Consider the following 18,958-nt stretch of genomic DNA (forward strand, 5'->3'; position numbering starts at 1 on the left):
ACAATGTTTACTGCATGCAATCTTGGTTGTCATGATGATGGGTGTCTATTGCACGGCGCCCTCGCTTGACGATGATGTCACGTTTTATGCGGCTCGGCGGGTGAGTGGTCCCGGGACGAGCTGGCGGGAATGCACATCGGGTGACTATAAAGGTATGTACATTGTTTTTATTCTTTATTAAAGCTTGACGACAGTAGGTGTGTCTACTGAAACGTTGCTGCAAAGTACTAGTTTGCTGTGAAATTATTCAAGCCTGGAGTGCCGCATCCTTTCTGTGTATATTTATCCCTTTATGATGGCACCGGCTGCAGTTAAGTATATGCTTTGGGAGTGCCAGACCCTGCATTGAATATATATATATATATATATATATATATATTTCTACATGCGGACACCCGGTGCACTATTAGGAGCTGATGGGAGAGCCGGCACCTGCTGATTTATATATATATATATATATATATATTTATTAGGGTTGTCTTTTTATAAAGTCATTTTACGAATCTATATTAAGGAAAAAGAGGAAATTACAGAAAATCACCTGCATTTGCCTGTAACTTTCAATGTTGATCTGTAAGAAGTGTGAAGTACCACACCGCCTCTGTACAAATCTTGACTTTATGTTTTTATAATAAATAAAAAATAAATAAAAAGTTTTAAGATGGAACATGTCACTAATACGTTTTGATATTGAAACCTATTAAGGGTTCGGTTTATAATATTGGGTACTGATACAACCTGTTGGCGCCAATTCTTCTATTGTTATATATATATATGTATATACTGTATATATATATTTATTATATATATACTGTGTAAAGTGTGTGTGTGTGTGTGTGTGTGTGTGTGTGTATATGTATATATATATATATATATATATATATATATATATGTACATACATACATACATACTATATGTATATATGAAATACTTTAAGACCTTAATTTGTGCTATAGTTGGGGAGCTACGCCTCAGGAAGTACTCCCTGTTATACATACAGTGCATCCGCAAAGTATTCATACAGTAGCTCTTCACTTTTTCCATATTTTGCTATGTTACAGCCTTATTCCAAAATGTAATAAATTAATTTTTCCCTCCAAATTCTACACACAATACCCCATAATGACAACGTGAAAAATTTGTTTTGTTTTTTAGATTTATGCAAATTTATTAAAAATAAAAAACTAAGAATTCATGTGTACATAAATATTTACAGCCTTTGCCATTAAGCTCAACATTGAGGTCAGGGGCATACTGTTTCCACTGATCATCCTTGAGACGTTCCTACAGCTTAATTGGAGTCCACCTGTGGTAAATTCAGTTTATTAGACATGATTTGGAAAGGCACACACCTGTCTAAATAAGGTCCCACACTTGACAGTGCATGTCTGAGCACAAAGCAAGCATGTAGTGAAAGGATTTGTCTGTAGACCTCCGAGGCAGGATTGTCTTGAGGCACAAATCTGGGGAAGGGTACAGAAAAATATTTGCTGCTTTGAAGGTCCCAATGAGCACAGTGGCCTCCATCATCCGTAAATGGAAGAAGTTCGGAACCACCAGGACTCTTGCTAGAGCTGGCCGGCCATCTAAACTGAGCGATCTTGGGAGAAGGGCCCTAGCCAGGTAGGTGACCAAGAACCCGATGGTTCCTCTGTCAGAGGTTATGTACATGTGATTTCTTACTTTTTTATTTTTATTAAATTTGCAAAAATCTCAAAAACACTTTTTTTTCACGTTTTCATTATGGGGTATTGTGTGTAAAATTTGGAGGGGAAAAAGGAATTTATTCCATTTTGGAATAAGGCTGTAACATAACAAAATGTGGAAAAAGTGAAGCGCTGTGAATACTTTCCGGATGCACTGTATTAATCTATTCATTTACATTAGACAACAAATGGTTAAGCCACCTCATCTGCCTGCCTTTACATGTTGTTATTATGCATTGTTTCTGTTGCCATAAAGTCCACCTGGGTGGCCTCATTCATGTCCAGTGCAGGATCTCATCCAGGAGCTGGTGCTGGAGAATGGTGGGAATTGTAGTTTGTTCCTCTGTATTTTCTGTGGCTGTCAAGAACAAATATAAATGCAGGCTTTGCGTACTCTTCTTTCTGCAGGTCTTTCATCTTGGATTAGTGCCTGATCATCTGTCAGAATAACAGGACACTCTGTTGGAGAGTAAACAAGGTAATTTTTATTTGAAATTCTACAAAACAATATATTTTCTCTAACGTCCTAAGTGGATGCTGGGGACTCCGTCAGGACCATGGGGTTTAGCGGCTCCGCAGGAGACAGGGCACAATAATAAAAGCTTTAGGATCAGGTGGTGTGCACTGGCTCCTCCCCCTATGACCCTCCTCCAAGCCTCAGTTAGATTCTTGTGCCCGGCCGAGAAGGGTGCAATCTAGGTGGCTCTCCTGAGCTGCTTAGAATAAAAGTTTAAGTTAGGTTTTTTATTTTCAGTGAGTCCTGCTGGCAACAGGCTCACTGCTACGAGGGACTTAGGGGAGAGAAGTAAACTCACCTGCGTGCAGGATGGATTTGCTTCTTAGGCTACTGGACACCATTAGCTCCAGAGGGAGTCGGAACACAGGTCTCACCCTGGGGTTCGTCCCGGAGCCGTGCCGCCGACCCCCCTTGCAGATGCCGAAGTTGAAGAGGTCCAGAGGTCCAGAAACAGACGGCAGAAGACTTTCAGTCTTCATAAGGTAGCGCACAGCACTGCAGCTGTGCGCCATTGTTGTCAGCACACTTCATACCGGCGGTCACTGAGGGTGCAGGGCGCTGGGGGGGGCGCCCTGGGCAGCAATGTATTATACCTTTTTATGGCTAAAATACATCACATATAGCCCTTGAGGCTATATGGATGTATTTAACCCCTGCCAGATCTCACAAACTCCGGGAGAAGAGCCCGCCGTTTTAGGGGGCGGGGCCTATTCTCCTCAGCACACGGCGCCATTTTCCTGCTCAGCTCTGCTGTGAGGAAGGCTCCCAGGCTCTCCCCTGCACTGCACTACAGAAACAGGGTTAAAACAGAGAGGGGGGGCACTTATTTGGCGATATGATTACATATGTGAAAATGCTATAAGGGAAAACACTTGTATAAGGGGTTGTCCCTGTATAATTATAGCGTTTTTGGTGTGTGCTGGCAAACTCTCCCTCTGTCTCCCCAAAGGGCTAGTGGGGTCCTGTCCTCTATCAGAGCATTCCCTGTGTGTGTGCTGTGTGTCGGTACGTGTGTGTCGACATGTAGGAGGACGATGTTGGTGAGGAGGCGGAGCAAATTGCCTGTATTGGTGATGTCACTCTCTAGGGAGTCGACACCGGAATGGATGGCTTATTTAGGAATTACGTGATAATGTCAACACGATGCAAGGTCGGTTGACGACATGAGACGGCCGGCAAACAAATTAGTACCTGTCCAGGCGTCTCAGACACCGTCAGGGGCTTGTAAAAACGCCCATTTACCTCAGTGGTCGACACAGACACGGACACTGACTTCAGTGTCGACGGTGAAGAAACAAACGTATTTTCCTTTAGGGCCACACGTTACATGTTAAGGGCAATGAAGGAGGTGTTACATATTTCTGATACTACAAGTACCACAAATAAGGGTATTATGTAGGGTGGGAATAATCTACTTGTAGTTTTTCCTGAATCAGATAAATTAAAGTGTGTGATGATACGTGGGTTTCCTCCGATAGAAAATTATTGGAGGTATACCCTTTCCCGCCAGAAGTGAGGGCGAGTTGGGAAACACACCTTAGGGTGGATAAGGCGCTCACACGCTTATAAAAACAAGTGGCGTTACCGTCTCCAGATACGGCCGCCCTCAAGGAGCCAGCTGATAGGAAGCTGAAAAATATCCTAAAAAGTATATACACACATACTGGTGTTATACTACGACCAGCAATCGCCTCAGCCTGGATGTGCAGCGCTGGGGGGGCTTGGTCGGATTTCCTGACTGAAAATATTGATACCCTTGACAGGAACAATATTTTATTGACTATAGAGCATTTTAAGGATGCATTTCTATATATGCGAGATGCGCAGAGGGATATTTGCATTCTGGCATCAAGAGTAGATGTGATGTCCATATCTGCCAGACGATGTTTATAGACACGACAGTGGTCAGGTGATGCAGATTCCAGACGGCACATGGAAGTATTGCCGTATAAAGGGGCGGTCCATCGGACCTGGTGGCCATGGCAACAGCTGGAAAATCCACTTTTGTTACCCCAAGTCACATCTCAGCAGAAAAGGACACAGTCTTTTCAGTCTCAGTCCTTTCGTACCCATAAAGGCAGGCGGGCAAAAGGCCAGTCGTATCTGCCCAGGGTTAGAGGAAAGGGAAGAAGACTGCAGCAGGCAGCCCATTCCCAGGAACAGAAGTCCTCCATAGCTTCTGCCAAGTCCGCAGCATGACGCTGGGGCCATACAAGCGGACTCAGGTGCGGTGGGGGGTCATCTCAAGAGTTTTCAGCACGCAGTGGGCTCACTCACAAGTGGACTCCTGGATCCTACACGTAGTATCCCAGGTGTACATTGGAAATTCGAGACGTCTTCCCCTCACAAGTTCCTGAAGTCTGCTTTACCAACGTCTCCCTCCGACAGGGAGGCAGTATTGGGAAAAAAATTCACAGGCTGTATTCCCAGCAGGTGATAATCAAAGTACCCCTCCTACAACAAGGGAAGGGGTATTATTCCACACTATATTGTGGTACTGAAGCCAAACGGCTTGGTGAGATCTAAAAGATTTGAACAATTACATACAAGGGTTCAAATCAAGATGGAGTCACTCAGAGCAGTGATAGCGAACCAGGACGATATGGTGTCACTGGATATCAGGGACGCTTACCTACATGTCCAAATTTTGCCCTTCTCACCAAGGGTATCTCAGGTTCGTGGTACAGAACTGTCACTATCAGTTCAGACGCTGCCGTTTGGATTGTCCACGGCACCCCGGGTCTTTACCATGGTAATGGCCGAAATGATGATTCTTCCTAAAAGAAATATGGACGCTTTCCTGATAAGGGCAAGGTCCAGAGAACAGTTGGCGGTCGGAGTAGCACTATCTCAAGTAGTTCTACGACAGCACGAGTGGATTCTAAATATTCCAAAATCGCAGCTTTTTCCGACGACACGTCTAATGTTCCTAGGAATGATTCTGGACACAGTCCAGAAAAGGATGTTTTCTCCCGGAGAAGAAGGCCAGGGAGTTATCCGAGCTAGTCAGGAACCTCCTAAAACCAGGAAAAGTATCAGTGCATCATTGCACAAGGGTCCTGTGAAAAATGGTGGTTTCTTACAAAGCGATCCCATTCGGTAGATTTCACGCAAGAACCTTTCAGTGGAATCTGCTGGGAAAATGGTCCGGATCGCATCTTCAGATGCATCAGCGGATAACCCTGTCTCCAAGGACAAGGGTGTTTTCTTCTGCGGTGGCTGCAGAGTGCTCATCTATGAAAGGGCCGCAGATTCGACATTCAGGACTGGGTCCTGGTGACCACGGATGCCAGCCTGAGTGGCTGGGGAGCAGTCACACAAGGAAAAAATTTCCAGGGAGTGTGATCAAGTCTGGAGACTTCTCTCCACATAAATATACTGGAGCTAAGGGCAATTTACAAGGCTCTAAGCTTAGCAAGACCTCTGCTTCAAGGTCAGCCGGTATTGATCCAGTGGGACAACATCACGGCAGTCGCCCACGTAAACAGACAGGGCGGCACATGAAGCAGGAGGGAAATGGCAAAAACTGCAAGGATTCTTCGCTGGGCGAAAAATCATGTGATAACACTCTCAGCAGTGTTAATTCCGGGAGTGGAAAACTGGGAAGCAGACTTCCTCAGCAGGCATAACCTCCACCCGGGAGAGTGGGGACTTCAGCGGGAAGTCTTCCACATGATTGTAAACCGTTGGGAAAAACCAAAGGTGGACATGATGGCGTCCCGCCTGAACAAAAAACTAGACAGATATTGCGCCAGGTCAAGGGACCCTCAGGCAATAGCGGTGGACGCTCTGGTAACACTGTGGGTGTACCAGTCAGGGTATGTGTTCCCTCCTATGCATCTCATACCAAAAGTACTGAGAATCATAAGAAGGAGATGAGTAAGAACGATACTCGTGGTTCCGGATGGGTCAAGAAGGACTTGGTACCCGGAACTTCAAGAGATGCTCACGGAAGAACCGTGGCCTCTACCTTTAAGAGAGGACCTGCTCCAGCAGGGGCCTTGTCTGTTCCAAGACTTACCGCGGCTGCGTTTGACGGCATGGCAGTTGAACGCCGGATCCTGAAAGGGCATTCCAGATGAAGTCATCCCTACCCTGGTCGAAGCCAGGAAGGATGTAATCGCAAAACATTTTCACCGCATTGGGCGAAAATATGTTGCGTGGTGTGAGGCCAAGAAGGTCCCTACAGAGGAATTCCAACTGGGTCGTTTCCTACATTTCCTGAAAACAGGACTGTCTATGGGCCTAAAATTAGGGTCCATTAAGGTTCAAATTTCGACCCTGTCGAATTTCTTCCAGAAAGAACTGGCTTCAGTGCCTGAAGTTCAGACGTTTGTAAAAGGGGTACTGCATATACAGCCTCCTTTTGTGCCCCCAGTGGCACCTTGGGATCTCAATGTTGTTTTGAGTTTCCTAAAGTCACATTGGTTTGATCCACTCACTCACCACTGTGGAATTAAAATATTTCACATGGAAGGTGAAAATTCTATTAGCCCTGGCTTCAGCCAGGCGTGTGTCAGAATGGGCGGCTTTATCATATAAAAGCCCTTACTTAATTTTTTATTCTGACAGGGCAGAATTGAGGACTCGTCCTCAATTTCTCCTTAAGGTGTTTTCTGTTTTTCACATGAACCAACCTATTGTGGTACCTGCGGCTACTAGGGACTTGGAGGACTCCAAGTTACTTAACGTTGTCAGGGCCCTGAAAATATACGTTTCCAGGACGACTGGAGTCAGAAAATCTGACTCGCTGTTTAGCCTGTATGCACCCAACAAGATGGGTGTTCCTGCTTCTAAGCAGACGATTGCTCGCTGGATTTGTAGTACAATTCAGCTTGCACATTCTGTGGCAGCCTTGCCACAGCCAAAATCAGTAAAAGCCCATTCCACAAGGAAGTGGGCTCATCTTGGGCGGCTGCCCGAGGGGTCTCGGCTTTACAACTTTGCCGAGCTGCTACTTGGTCAGGGGCACACCCTGACTGAGGAGGACCTGGAGTTCTCACATTCGGTGCTGCAGAGTCATCCGCACTCTCCCGCCCGTTTGGGAGCTTCGGTATAATCCCCATGGTCCTGACGGAGTCCCCAGCATCCACTTAGGACGTTAGAGAAAATAAGAATTTACTTACCGATAATTCTATTTCTCGTAGTCCGTAGTGGATGCTGGGCGCCCATCCCAAGTGCGGATTGTCTGCAATACTTGTACATAGTTATTGTTACAAAAATCGGGTTATTCTTGTTGTGAGCCATCTTTTCAGAGGCTCCTTCGTTGTTATCATACTGTTAACTGGGTTCAGATCACAGGTTGTACGGTGTGATTGGTGTGGCTGGTATGAGTCTTACCCGGGATTCAATATCCTTCCTTATTATGCACGCTCGTCCGGGCACAGTATCCTAACTGAGGCTTGGAGGAGGGTCATAGGGGGAGGAGCCAGTGCACACCACCTGATCCTAAAGCTTTTATTATTGTGCCCTGTCTCCTGCGGAGCCGCTAAACCCCATGGTCCTGACGGAGTCCCCAGCATCCACTACGGACTACGAGAAATAGAATTATCGGTAAGTAAATTCTTATTTTTTCTTATGCTGTATTTAAACATGTTATAGGATTTTTTAAATTATTATTAAAAAAACAAAACAAAAGTTGAAATAAATATGCGTATCCCACTAACCAATTAACTGGCACATTTTCCCCCCATAAACCTGTCTGAAATTGTCGAGCGGGGTGGGGAATTAGGTGAAGAACATGTATTTAAACTTATCCAAAATGATTTTATTAAAAAATTGTTTTACTTTTGTTAACATTTCTAAAAATAATATAGTCTTTTTTCAAACATCAGAACATTGGATAATCACCATTGGAACATCAGAAAATGTTGTGACTTTGATTTCCCCAGCGGCTGCTCATCTAGGAAACGGAATGGCACTGCAGTGGCAGACAGGGTGGCAGTTTAACAAACTATACAAATGTTTGTCGTCTACACAAGAAGACAGTCAGCAATGCTCCAAACAGCAAATAATGCAAAGAAAAGACTTGCAAGATGGAATTGTCCTTGGGCCCGACCACCAACACCCACACTGATTTTGTATAAATTAAACATGCACAGTTTAACAAACCAGTCACTTCAGCGACAGGGACTACCACTTGTGGCTGAAATTATTGATTTGTTTGGGTCCCTACAAAACAAGCTGCCAATGGGTAGTGGATATTGCTGGTAATGATCTCTACATGCACAAATCGACTCTACATAGGCAAGATGTCATCATCTTCATTATCATCCGATTCCTCAACGACATCAGTCTGTTCATCATCTTCTTCACACACTATTAATTTGTCCCATTTCATTAGAATCCACCATTACATTTTTGGACGTAATTGTCCGTAAAAAAGGTCTCCTCATGGAATTTGTAATTAATTTTTAGCATCTTTTCTACATTTTGGGGAAGTAACCTCGTACGCCGATCGCTGACAAAGTTCCCAGCTGCACTGAAAATGCTATCTGAGTACACAGTGGAGGGGGGCAACTTCAGTAAAGCATTTATTTTTTCAAATTATATTTTTATCTTTTATTTTTTTACACTGGGGCAAAGCCCCTGGATGGATGGAAAGAGCACCCCTAGATGGACAGAGCACCCATGGAGGACACAGCAGCACCTTGATGGACCTTAAGAGCACCCCTAGAGTGACAGAGCACCCCTGTACGGAAACAGCAGCCAATTGATAGACAACACAGCACCCCTTTATATACAACAAAGCACCCCTGGGGACAGACCACTTACAGTTGGGGTACCATCTATAGTGTCACAATACATGTATGATACACTGCGGTCTGACCAGCAGTGTCACAGAAAAATTATAGAATAGTACACTGGGGTATAGCACAAATGTAAATACATTTTTAGCTTTTATTTTTTTGCTCTGGTGCAGAGCACCCCTAGATTGACAGAGCACCCCTGGATGGACACAGCAGTCCCTTGATGGACAAGACAGCACCTCTTTATGTACAACAAAGCACCAGTGGGGACGGACCACCCACAGTTGGGGTACTACATACAGTGTCACAGTACATGTATGATTAAACTGCGGTCTGACCAGCAGTGTCACAGAAAAATAATAGTATAGCACAAAAAATATACAGTATGTATATATGCAGAGGGTTTTAGATCAAAGGGTCAACAGTCAGAAGGTCAACAATGTATATGTCGACACCAAATGGTCGACATGGTCAAAGATTGTCAGGGTTGACAGATCAACACGAAAATGGTCGACACATGAAAAGTTCAACATGAGTTTTTAATTGGTTTTTGGTGTCAAAATTTCCCTTCCAGCAAGTGACCCCCAATTAGTGCACTACATCCCCCCCTATTAGTTTGCTCATCATGCTTCAGGCAAGGTTACTATTTGCAATTGTAGTCCACGTGGATGCTAAAGTATGACAATTTTCTAAAAAAAAAGTAAAATCCCAAAACTCATGTCGACGATATGGTGTGCCGACCATTGTCATGTTGACCATTTGAACCTGTCGATCTTTTGACCACGTAGAACATATGTATGTTGCCAATTTGGTGGCAGCCTGTTGCTTGTCGACCTTTTATCTATCATCTGGATACCGAGGCAGAGGGGCAATTTAACTCTCCCAGATGGTGAAAAACATGTAAACACTAGATTCCTTGGAGGATATTCAGTTATTTAAAAAGTCAGTTGTGTGTCTGTTTTTTCCTTATCTAATAGACAGGAAAAAACAGACAGCCAACCGACTTTTCAAACAATTGAATTCCCCCCTTGTGTCTGAATCCATCCCATCCTGAAAACAAAATATAAATTGTGTACAAGTAGTGTAATAATGGCAAACCCTCCTGTTTCTAATGCTGAAGAACACATTTGGAGCAGAGCTTGCATGTAGCAGTGTTTCATACAAATCAGCAGCCGGTAAGTGTATACTACAAACAGGTGTAGGAATGCTGGAACAGCTTCATATGCAGGTATTAAACAGGTCTCTCAGGAGCTAAGTAGAAGACTTCTGTCTCCCATCATTTCACACTACAAAGTCTCACATACTAAAGGACAAGATGAAACTTGCACATGCTCAGTAGAGAACTCGGTTGTCATCTTGGGATAGGGCATGAAACCTCCCTTGAGGAAGAGTGGAGTCTGCACAGTAGCGCACTCCTCTTTTAAAATTAAATAGGTTTTAATAAAATAATAAAATAACATTCCCCCCATGCAGTGTATGAAAGAGTCACTCTATGCCAGTCATGAACTCAAGAGCCAGAAAAAGAGCCCCAAACCATCAACCTTTTTCCTGCATGTTTGAAAGTCGGTGCCACAATGGTTTATTTCTTAAGCAGTGGCTTGTAAAAGCTATCACTTCCTGAAATGTGTAAACCTTATATTTCAATGCTTTTAATAGAAACATACGAGAGGCTACCACTGAGGGATCATCCTATGGCGTACATCCCTGTGTGATGAACCAAAAATTCAAATTTAAATAAAATAAAATATAGAAAAAGTCCTCTGTACATATTGTCTTTTTAGTGTTGTGGTAGAGTCTTTAACCAAATAATTTGTGTATTTTAGAAAGCTAAATGGGTATTGGTAATACTCCAATTTTGGGATAGGCTGCAATCACATAGGGATGCAGGTTGAAAATATTTTTAATATTTGAATGCCTTGACGTTTGTATTGTTTTTATTTTGGATAGTCACAGGCAAGATCTTATTGCATGATTTGTCATATTGAAACTATTAAATCAATGTGAGGCCTGGTATCTATAGAACCATGTTTTCTCTGACGTCCTAGTGGATGCTGGGACTCCGTAAGGACCATGGGGAATAGCGGCTCCGCAGGAGACAGGGCACAAGAATAAAAGCTTTAGGATCAGGTGGTGTGCACTGGTTCCTCCCCCTATGACCCTCCTCCAAGCCTCAGTTAGATTTTTGTGCCCGAACGAGAAGGGTGCAGGCTAGGTGGCTCTCCTGAGCTGCTTAGAATAAAAGTATATTTTAGGTTTTTTTATTTTCAGTGAGTCCTGCTGGCAACAGGCTCACTGCATCGTGGGACTAAGGGGAGAAGAAACGGACTCACCTGCGTGCAGAGTGGATCGGGTTTCTTAGGCTACTGGACATTAGCTCCAGAGGGACGATCACAGGTTCAGCCTGGATGGGTCCCGGAGCCGCGCCGCCGGCCCCCTTACAGAGCCAGAAGAGCGAAGAGGTCCGGTGAAATCGGCGGCAGAAGACGATCCTGTCTTCAGACTAAGGTAGCGCACAGCACCGCAGCTGTGCGCCATTGCTCTCAGCACACTTCACACTCCGGTCACTGAGGGTGCAGGGCGCTGGGGGGGAGCGCCCTGAGACGCAATATAACAGATAATACCTTAGGTTGGCTAAAGAATACATCACATATAGCTCTTGGGCTATATGGATGTATTTTAACCCCTGCCATTTTTTACAGAAAAAGCGGGAGATAAGGACGTTGTGAAGGGGCGGAGCCTATCTCCTCAGCACACAAGCGCCATTTTCCCTCACAGCTCCGCTGGAAGGACGGCTCCCTGACTCTCCCCTGCAGACTTGCTACTGAATCAGGGTAAAAAAGAGAAGGGGGGGCACTATTGGCAGCTAAAAACTATATAAACAGCAGCTATAAGGGAATAACACTTATATAAGGTTATCCCTGTATATATATATAGCGCTTGGTGTGTGCTGGCAGACTCTCCCTCTGTCTCTCCAAAGGGCTTGTGGGGTCCTGTCCTCTATCAGAGCATTCCCGGTGTGTGTGCTGTGTGTCGGTACGTGTGTGTCGACATGTATGAGGAGGAAAATGATGTGGAGGCGGAGCAATTGCCTGGGTTAGTGATGTCACCTCCTAGGGAGTCGACACCTGACTGGATGATCGTATTTAAAGAATTAAGTGATAATGTCAGCACTTTGCAAAGAACGGTTGATGACATGAGACAGCCGGCAAATCAATTAGTGCCTGTCCAGGCGTCTCAGACACCGTCAGGGGCCCTAAAACGCCCGTTACCTCAGTGGGTCGACACAGACCCAGACACAGATACTGAGTCTAGTGTCGACGGTGAGGAGACAAACGTAATGTCCAGTAGGGCCACACGTTACATGATCACGGCAATGAAGGAAGCATTGAACATTTCTGACACTACAAGTACCACAAAGAAGGGTATTATGTGGGGTGTGAAAAAACTACCAATAGTTTTCCCTGAGTCAGATGAGTTAAATGAGGTGGGTTTCCCCCGACAAAAAATTGCTAATTTCTAAAAAATTATTGGCACTATATCCTTTCCCGTTAGAGGTTAGGACACGTTGGGAAACACCCCCTAGGGTAGATAAGGCGCTCACACGTTTATCTAAACAAGTAGCGTTACCGTCTCCTGATACGGCCACCCTCAAAGAACCAGCAGATAGAAGGCTGGAAAATATTCTTAAAAGTATATACACACATACTGGTGTTATACTGCGACCAGCAATCGCTTCAGCCTGGATGTGCAGTGCTGGCGTCGCGTGGTCGGATTCCCTGACTGAAAATATTGATACCCTGGATAGGGACAATATACTGTTAACTATAGAGCATTTGAAGGATGCATTACTATATATGCGTGATGCACAGAGGGATATTTGCACCCTGGCATCAAGAGTAAGTGCTATGTCCATTTCTGCCAGAAGAGCGTTATGGACGCGACAGTGGTCAGGCGATGCGGATTCCAAACGACATATGGAAGTATTGCCGTATAAAGGGGAGGAGTTATTTGGGGCTGGTCTATCGGACCTGGTGGCCACGGCAACGGCTGGAAAATCCACCTTTTTACCCCAGGTCACTTCACATCAGCAGAAAAAGACACCGTCTTTTCAAACTCAGTCCTTTCGTTCCCATAAGTACAAGCGAGCTAAAGGCCATTCCTTCCTGCCCCGGGGCAGAGGAAGGGGAAAAAGACTGCACCATGCAGCCGCTTCCCAGGAGCAGAAGCCCTCCCCTGCTTCTGCCAAGTCTTCAGCATGACGCTGGGGCTTTACAAGCAGACTCAGACATGGTGGGGGCCCGTCTCAAGAATTTCAACGCGCAGTGGGCTCACTCGCAAGTGGACCCCTGGATTCTACAGGTGGTATCGCAGGGGTACAAACTGGAATTCGAGGCGTTTCCCCCTCGCCGGTTCCTGAAGTCTGCTCTACCAAAGTCTCCCTCCGACAGGGAGGCAGTTTTGGAAGCCATTCACAAGCTGTATTCCCAGCAGGTGATAATCAAGGTACCCCTCCTACAACAGGGAAAGGGGTATTATTCCACGCTGTTTGTGGTACCGAAGCCGGACGGCTCGGTGAGACCAATTTTAAATCTGAAATCCCTGAACACTTACATAAAGAGGTTCAAATTCAAGATGGAATCACTCAGAGCGGTGATAGCAAACCTGGAAGAAGGGGACTATATGGTGTCTCTGGACATCAAGGATGCTTATCTCCACGTCCCAATCTACCCGTCTCACCAAGGGTACCTCAGGTTTGTAGTACAAAACTGTCATTATCAGTTTCAGACGCTGCCGTTTGGGTTGTCCACGGCACCTCGGGTCTTTACCAAGGTAATGGCCGAAATGATGATTCTTCTTCGAAGAAAAGGCATCTTAATTATCCCTTACTTGGACGATCTCCTGATAAGGGCAAGGTCCAGGGAACAGTTAGAAGTCGGAGTAGCACTATCTCAGGTAGTGTTACGTCAGCACGGGTGGATCCTAAATATTCCAAAATCGCAGCTGATTCCAACGACACGTCTACTGTTCCTAGGAATGATTCTGGACACAGTCCAGAAAAAGGTGTTTCTCCCGGAGGAGAAGGCCAGGGAGTTATCCGAGCTAGTCAGGAACCTCCTAAAACCAGGCCAGGTGTCAGTGCATCAGTGCACGAGGGTCCTGGGAAAAATGGTGGCTTCTTACGAAGCTATTCCATTCGGAAGATTCCATGCAAGAACGTTTCAGTGGGATCTACTGGACAAATGGTCCGGATCGCATCTTCAGATGCATCAGCGGATAACCCTGTCAACAAGGACAAGGGTGTCTCTTCTGTGGTGGCTGCAGAGTGCTCATCTACTAGAGGGCCGCAGATTTGGCATTCAGGATTGGGTCCTGGTGACCACAGACGCCAGCCTGAGAGGCTGGGGGGCAGTCACACAGGGAAAAAATTTCCAGGGCTTGTGGTCAAGCATGGAAACATCTCTTCATATAAACATTCTGGAACTAAGGGCCATTTACAATGCCCTAAGTCAAGCGAAACCCCTGCTTCAGGGTCAGGCGGTATTGATCCAATCGGACAACATCACGTCAGTCGCCCACGTAAACAGACAGGGCGGCACGAGAAGCAGGAGGGCAATGGCAGAAGCTGCAAGGATTCTTCGCTGGGCGGAAAATCATGTGGTAGCTCTGTCAGCAGTGTTCATTCCGGGAGTGGACAACTGGGAAGCAGACTTCCTCAGCAGACACGACCTTCACCCGGGAGAGTGGGGACTTCACCCAGAAGTCTTCCACCTGATTGTAAACCGTTGGGAAAAACCAAAGGTGGACATGATGGCGTCACGTCTAAACAAAAAACTAGACAGATATTGCGCCAGGTCAAGGGACCCTCAGGCAATAGCGGTGGACGCTCTGGTGACACCGTGGGGGTACCAGTCAGTGTATGTGTTCCCTCCTCTGCCTCTCATACCAAAAGTACTGAGAATCATAAGAAGGAGAGGAGTAAGAACGATACTCGTGGTTCCGGATTGGCCAAGAAGGACTTGGTACCCGGAACTTCAAGAGATGCTCACGGAAGACCCGTGGCCTCTACCTCTAAGAAAGGACCTGCTCCAGCAGGGGCCTTGTCTGTTCCAAGACTTACCGCGGCTGCGTTTGACGGCATGGCGGTTGAACGCCGGATCCTGAAGGAAAAAGGCATTCCAGATGAAGTCATCCCTACCCTGGTCAAAGCCAGGAAGGATGTAACTGCAAAACATTATCACCGCATTTGGCGAAAATATGTTGCGTGGTGTGAGGCCAAGAAGGCCCCTACAGAGGAATTTCAACTGGGTCGTTTCCTCCATTTCCTGCAAACAGGACTGTCTATGGGCCTAAAATTAGGGTCCATTAAGGTTCAAATTTCGGCCCTGTCGATTTTCTTCCAGAAAGAACTGGCTTCAGTACCTGAAGTTCAGACATTTGTAAAAGGGGTACTGCATATACAACCTCCTTTTGTGCCTCCAGTGGCACCTTGGGATCTCAATGTTGTTTTGAGGTTCCTTAAGTCGCATTGGTTTGAACCACTCACCACTGTGGACTTAAAATATCTCACATGGAAGGTGATGATGCTGTTAGCCCTGGCTTCAGCCAGGCGTGTGTCAGAATTGGCGGCTTTATCATATAAAAGCCCTTACTTAATTTTTCATTCTGACAGGGCAGAATTGAGGACTCGTCCTCAATTTCTCCCTAAGGTGGTTTCTGCTTTTCACATGAACCAACCTATTGTGGTGCCTGCGGCTACTAGGGACTTGGAGGACTCCAAGTTACTTGACGTTGTCAGGGCCCTGAAAATATATGTTTCCAGGACGGCTGGAGTCAGAAAGTCTGACTCGCTGTTTATCCTGTATGCACCCAACAAGCTGGGTGCTCCTGCTTCTAAGCAGACTATTGCTCGTTGGATTTGTAGTACAATTCAGCTTGCACATTCTGTGGCAGGCCTGCCACAGCCAAAATCTGTAAAAGCCCATTCCACAAGGAAAGTGGGCTCATCTTGGGCGGCTGCCCGAGGGGTCTCGGCTTTACAACTTTGCCGAGCAGCTACTTGGTCAGGGGCAAACACGTTTGCTAAATTCTACAAATTTGATACCCTGGCTGAGGAGGACCTGGAGTTCTCTCATTCGGTGCTGCAGAGTCATCCGCACTCTCCCGCCCGTTTGGGAGCTTTGGTATAATCCCCATGGTCCTTACGGAGTCCCAGCATCCACTAGGACGTCAGAGAAAATAAGATTTTACTTACCGATAAATCTATTTCTCGTAGTCCGTAGTGGATGCTGGGCGCCCATCCCAAGTGCGGATTGTCTGCAATACTTGTACATAGTTATTGTTAACTAAATCGGGTTATTGTTGTTGTGAGCCATCTTTTCAGAGGCTCCTTCGTTGTTATCATACTGTTAACTGGGTTCAGATCACAAGTTGTACGGTGTGATTGGTGTGGCTGGTATGAGTCTTACCCGGGATTCAATATCCTTCCTGATTATGTACGCTCGTCCGGGCACAGTATCCTAACTGAGGCTTGGAGGAGGGTCATAGGGGGAGGAGCCAGTGCACACCAGGTAGTCTAAAAGCTTTCTTTTAGTTGTGCCCAGTCTCCTGCGGAGCCGCTATTCCCCATGGTCCTTACGGAGTCCCAGCATCCACTACGGACTACGAGAAATAGATTTATCGGTAAGTAAAATCTTATTTTCTCTTACTGTCTAGGTACCGTTGGCTAATTTACCTGCAAAACAGATGTTGACAGCAGAGAACAGTAATAATATCTGTGGCATTAACTTATCTAATACTGTAATAATAAATCATGACTAGAATTTATAAGTAAATGAATAATCTCTCATTTAACATCAAATCTATTTTTTCCCCCAGAAATATTTTAAATGCTGCCATGATACTGTGTAAGCATCACTGATTAAGAGAAAAATTGGTTGGAGATTGTAAAAAAAATTAGCTGAGAAGCTCCAGAAGATATATATTTCGTGACTACACTAAATATTTATGTCCAGAAGCATCAAGCAAATGATTATACTGCTGAGATGGTAAAGTTATTGATATGAATAATGTATGCTGAAACAATTCTGAATTTCATAACCTTTTCCCCACATCAGTAGAACTGTTTGGATAGATTTAAGCTTGATCGTCTATTCTTGCATTCTTCATCTCCTAAAATAAAAGCAACCTACAGTGTATTGCAACATACACCAAGAGTATTCTCCAAAGGTTAGAGCCTGTGAAAGCACGGTTTGTCTATGGCCTTTTGCTTCAAGATTTTGTATTTTTGTATTTCACCTTTTTATTGTTCAGTTCCCTCAACTTTTTTTGTGCAATTAGGAAACAAGAAAATATTACAGGTTGAGTATTCCATATCCATAATGGGATTTTTCCGGATAACAGAATATCTATTATCCTTATGGGTCTCGGGGGTCCGTAGCGGGTCTGGAGCATCAGCTGGGCGTCCCGGGGATCTGGCATGTCAACGGGAGGGAAGGGGGGTACTGGGACTCCGCAGCAGGTACGGTGCATCCAGAGATGTCACCACAGGGCCGAAATATTCCGGTTTTCGGAATATTTCAGTTTTCAGGTATCCAAATAATAAATACCCCATCTGTACATGACTGATTTGAAGTTGTTTGTGAAGTATCTGTGTATTAGAGCTGTATTTGTATTATATTTTAAGGTAGCAATACAGCTAAGTAAACCAATGTCACTGAAAGGTAACTAGCTATTAGAATTTATGATACCATGACAAAAAAATCTGAGAACATTCCCAGGAATAACATTTTTATATGAGTTGCGGATTGCATAAATATTGCATGTAATATCACATCATAATAAAAAAAAGCCTTATGCTAATAAATAGACTGAATCTCAAGCGCTGTGCAGTTCAAAGTCACACAATGGTAATTGCCCCACTATGGAGAATCCTGCTAATCAATGCTGCCCTGTCTCACATATGTTTATGGGCTATCATTGCCGCTGAGACACTACAGTGTCAGTGCAGTGTGAATGCTGCTCCTGTCGGTAATCAGATGAATCCGCAGCTTGTGTATGAGAATGCAGGAGCACTCCGTGGAGATTATGACAGATAATGCTGTAGCTGGGCCGTAGGTCAGGATGTCAGTCACTGTAGCTAAATGATAATTACAGCACAGGGTAACAGCCAATCAGTCAGCGGGTGGTTACGTTTGTTGCAGGACCCCTGCCAAGGTAGCCGCCAGTCCCGTATGTAAGGGGACCAGTGGTATTGCTGACAGCTATCTCAAGTTGTAATTCCGGTCCGGCCCTGCAAACGCTGTCAGGTTCAGCACATTTCCATGTATACACACAGTATAAAGCCAGGTAGATGGTACAGTAATCAGGAGAATATGTTACTGCTGGCTGTATGAATTTCTAAACGCTTAAATGCTGTGAGCTAAAGTAGAAATTAAAGTCTGTATCCCTCAATGCATTTCACTGCAGACTGCAGCTTCTTCAGGAGGCAGAAATATGTCCATAAGCACCAGAGCAGCCATAACTACTGTAGCTTGCTGCTAGAATATTCACAAGTGTTTCAGACCAATTGTTAACTCATTGGGGTAAATTTACTAAAATTCGTATTTTCCCGACTGAGGTTAAAGTTCAATCACGAATGACATCGAAAGTGTAAAGTTGCAACTTTTTGAATTTATTACGACTAATTTACTAAGCTGTCGTATTCTACATTTTCGTATTTACCGATGTCGATGTCATTCGTTTTTTTTTGCAGTGTTTTACGTGAGTGACTTGTAAAACACTGCCGACTTTAACACAATGAATCTCGGCCGGATCTGAGAGATCCGTGCTGGGCTTCATTGTGCACCTTCATTAAAATAGAAATCATTGTTAAAATCAAAAAAATAAATGCGTGGGGTCCCCCCTCCTAAGTAAAACCAGCCTCGGGCTCTTTGAGCCGGTCCTGGTTGAAAAAATATGGGGGGGGAAATGTCAGGGGTTCCCCCAT

At 45.0% G+C, this 18,958-nt stretch overlaps 1 long non-coding RNA gene across 2 annotated transcripts; it reads left to right on the plus strand.

The window, feature by feature from the left end:
• LOC135050792 (uncharacterized) lies at positions 1–17,005 on the plus strand. Of its 2 annotated transcripts, none has more exons than XR_010241823.1 (3): positions 1–152; positions 2,116–2,185; positions 16,849–17,005. It is a non-coding gene; the product is annotated as an uncharacterized LOC135050792 (long non-coding RNA). The 2 variants fall into 2 exon arrangements; XR_010241822.1 differs by lacking the exon at positions 16,849–17,005 and adding an exon at positions 8,059–10,663.
• The last annotated feature ends 1,953 nt before the right edge of the window (positions 17,006–18,958 follow it).

Source organism: Pseudophryne corroboree, chromosome 2 (genome assembly GCF_028390025.1).
Source record: "Pseudophryne corroboree isolate aPseCor3 chromosome 2, aPseCor3.hap2, whole genome shotgun sequence".
NCBI lineage: Eukaryota > Metazoa > Chordata > Amphibia > Anura > Myobatrachidae > Pseudophryne > Pseudophryne corroboree.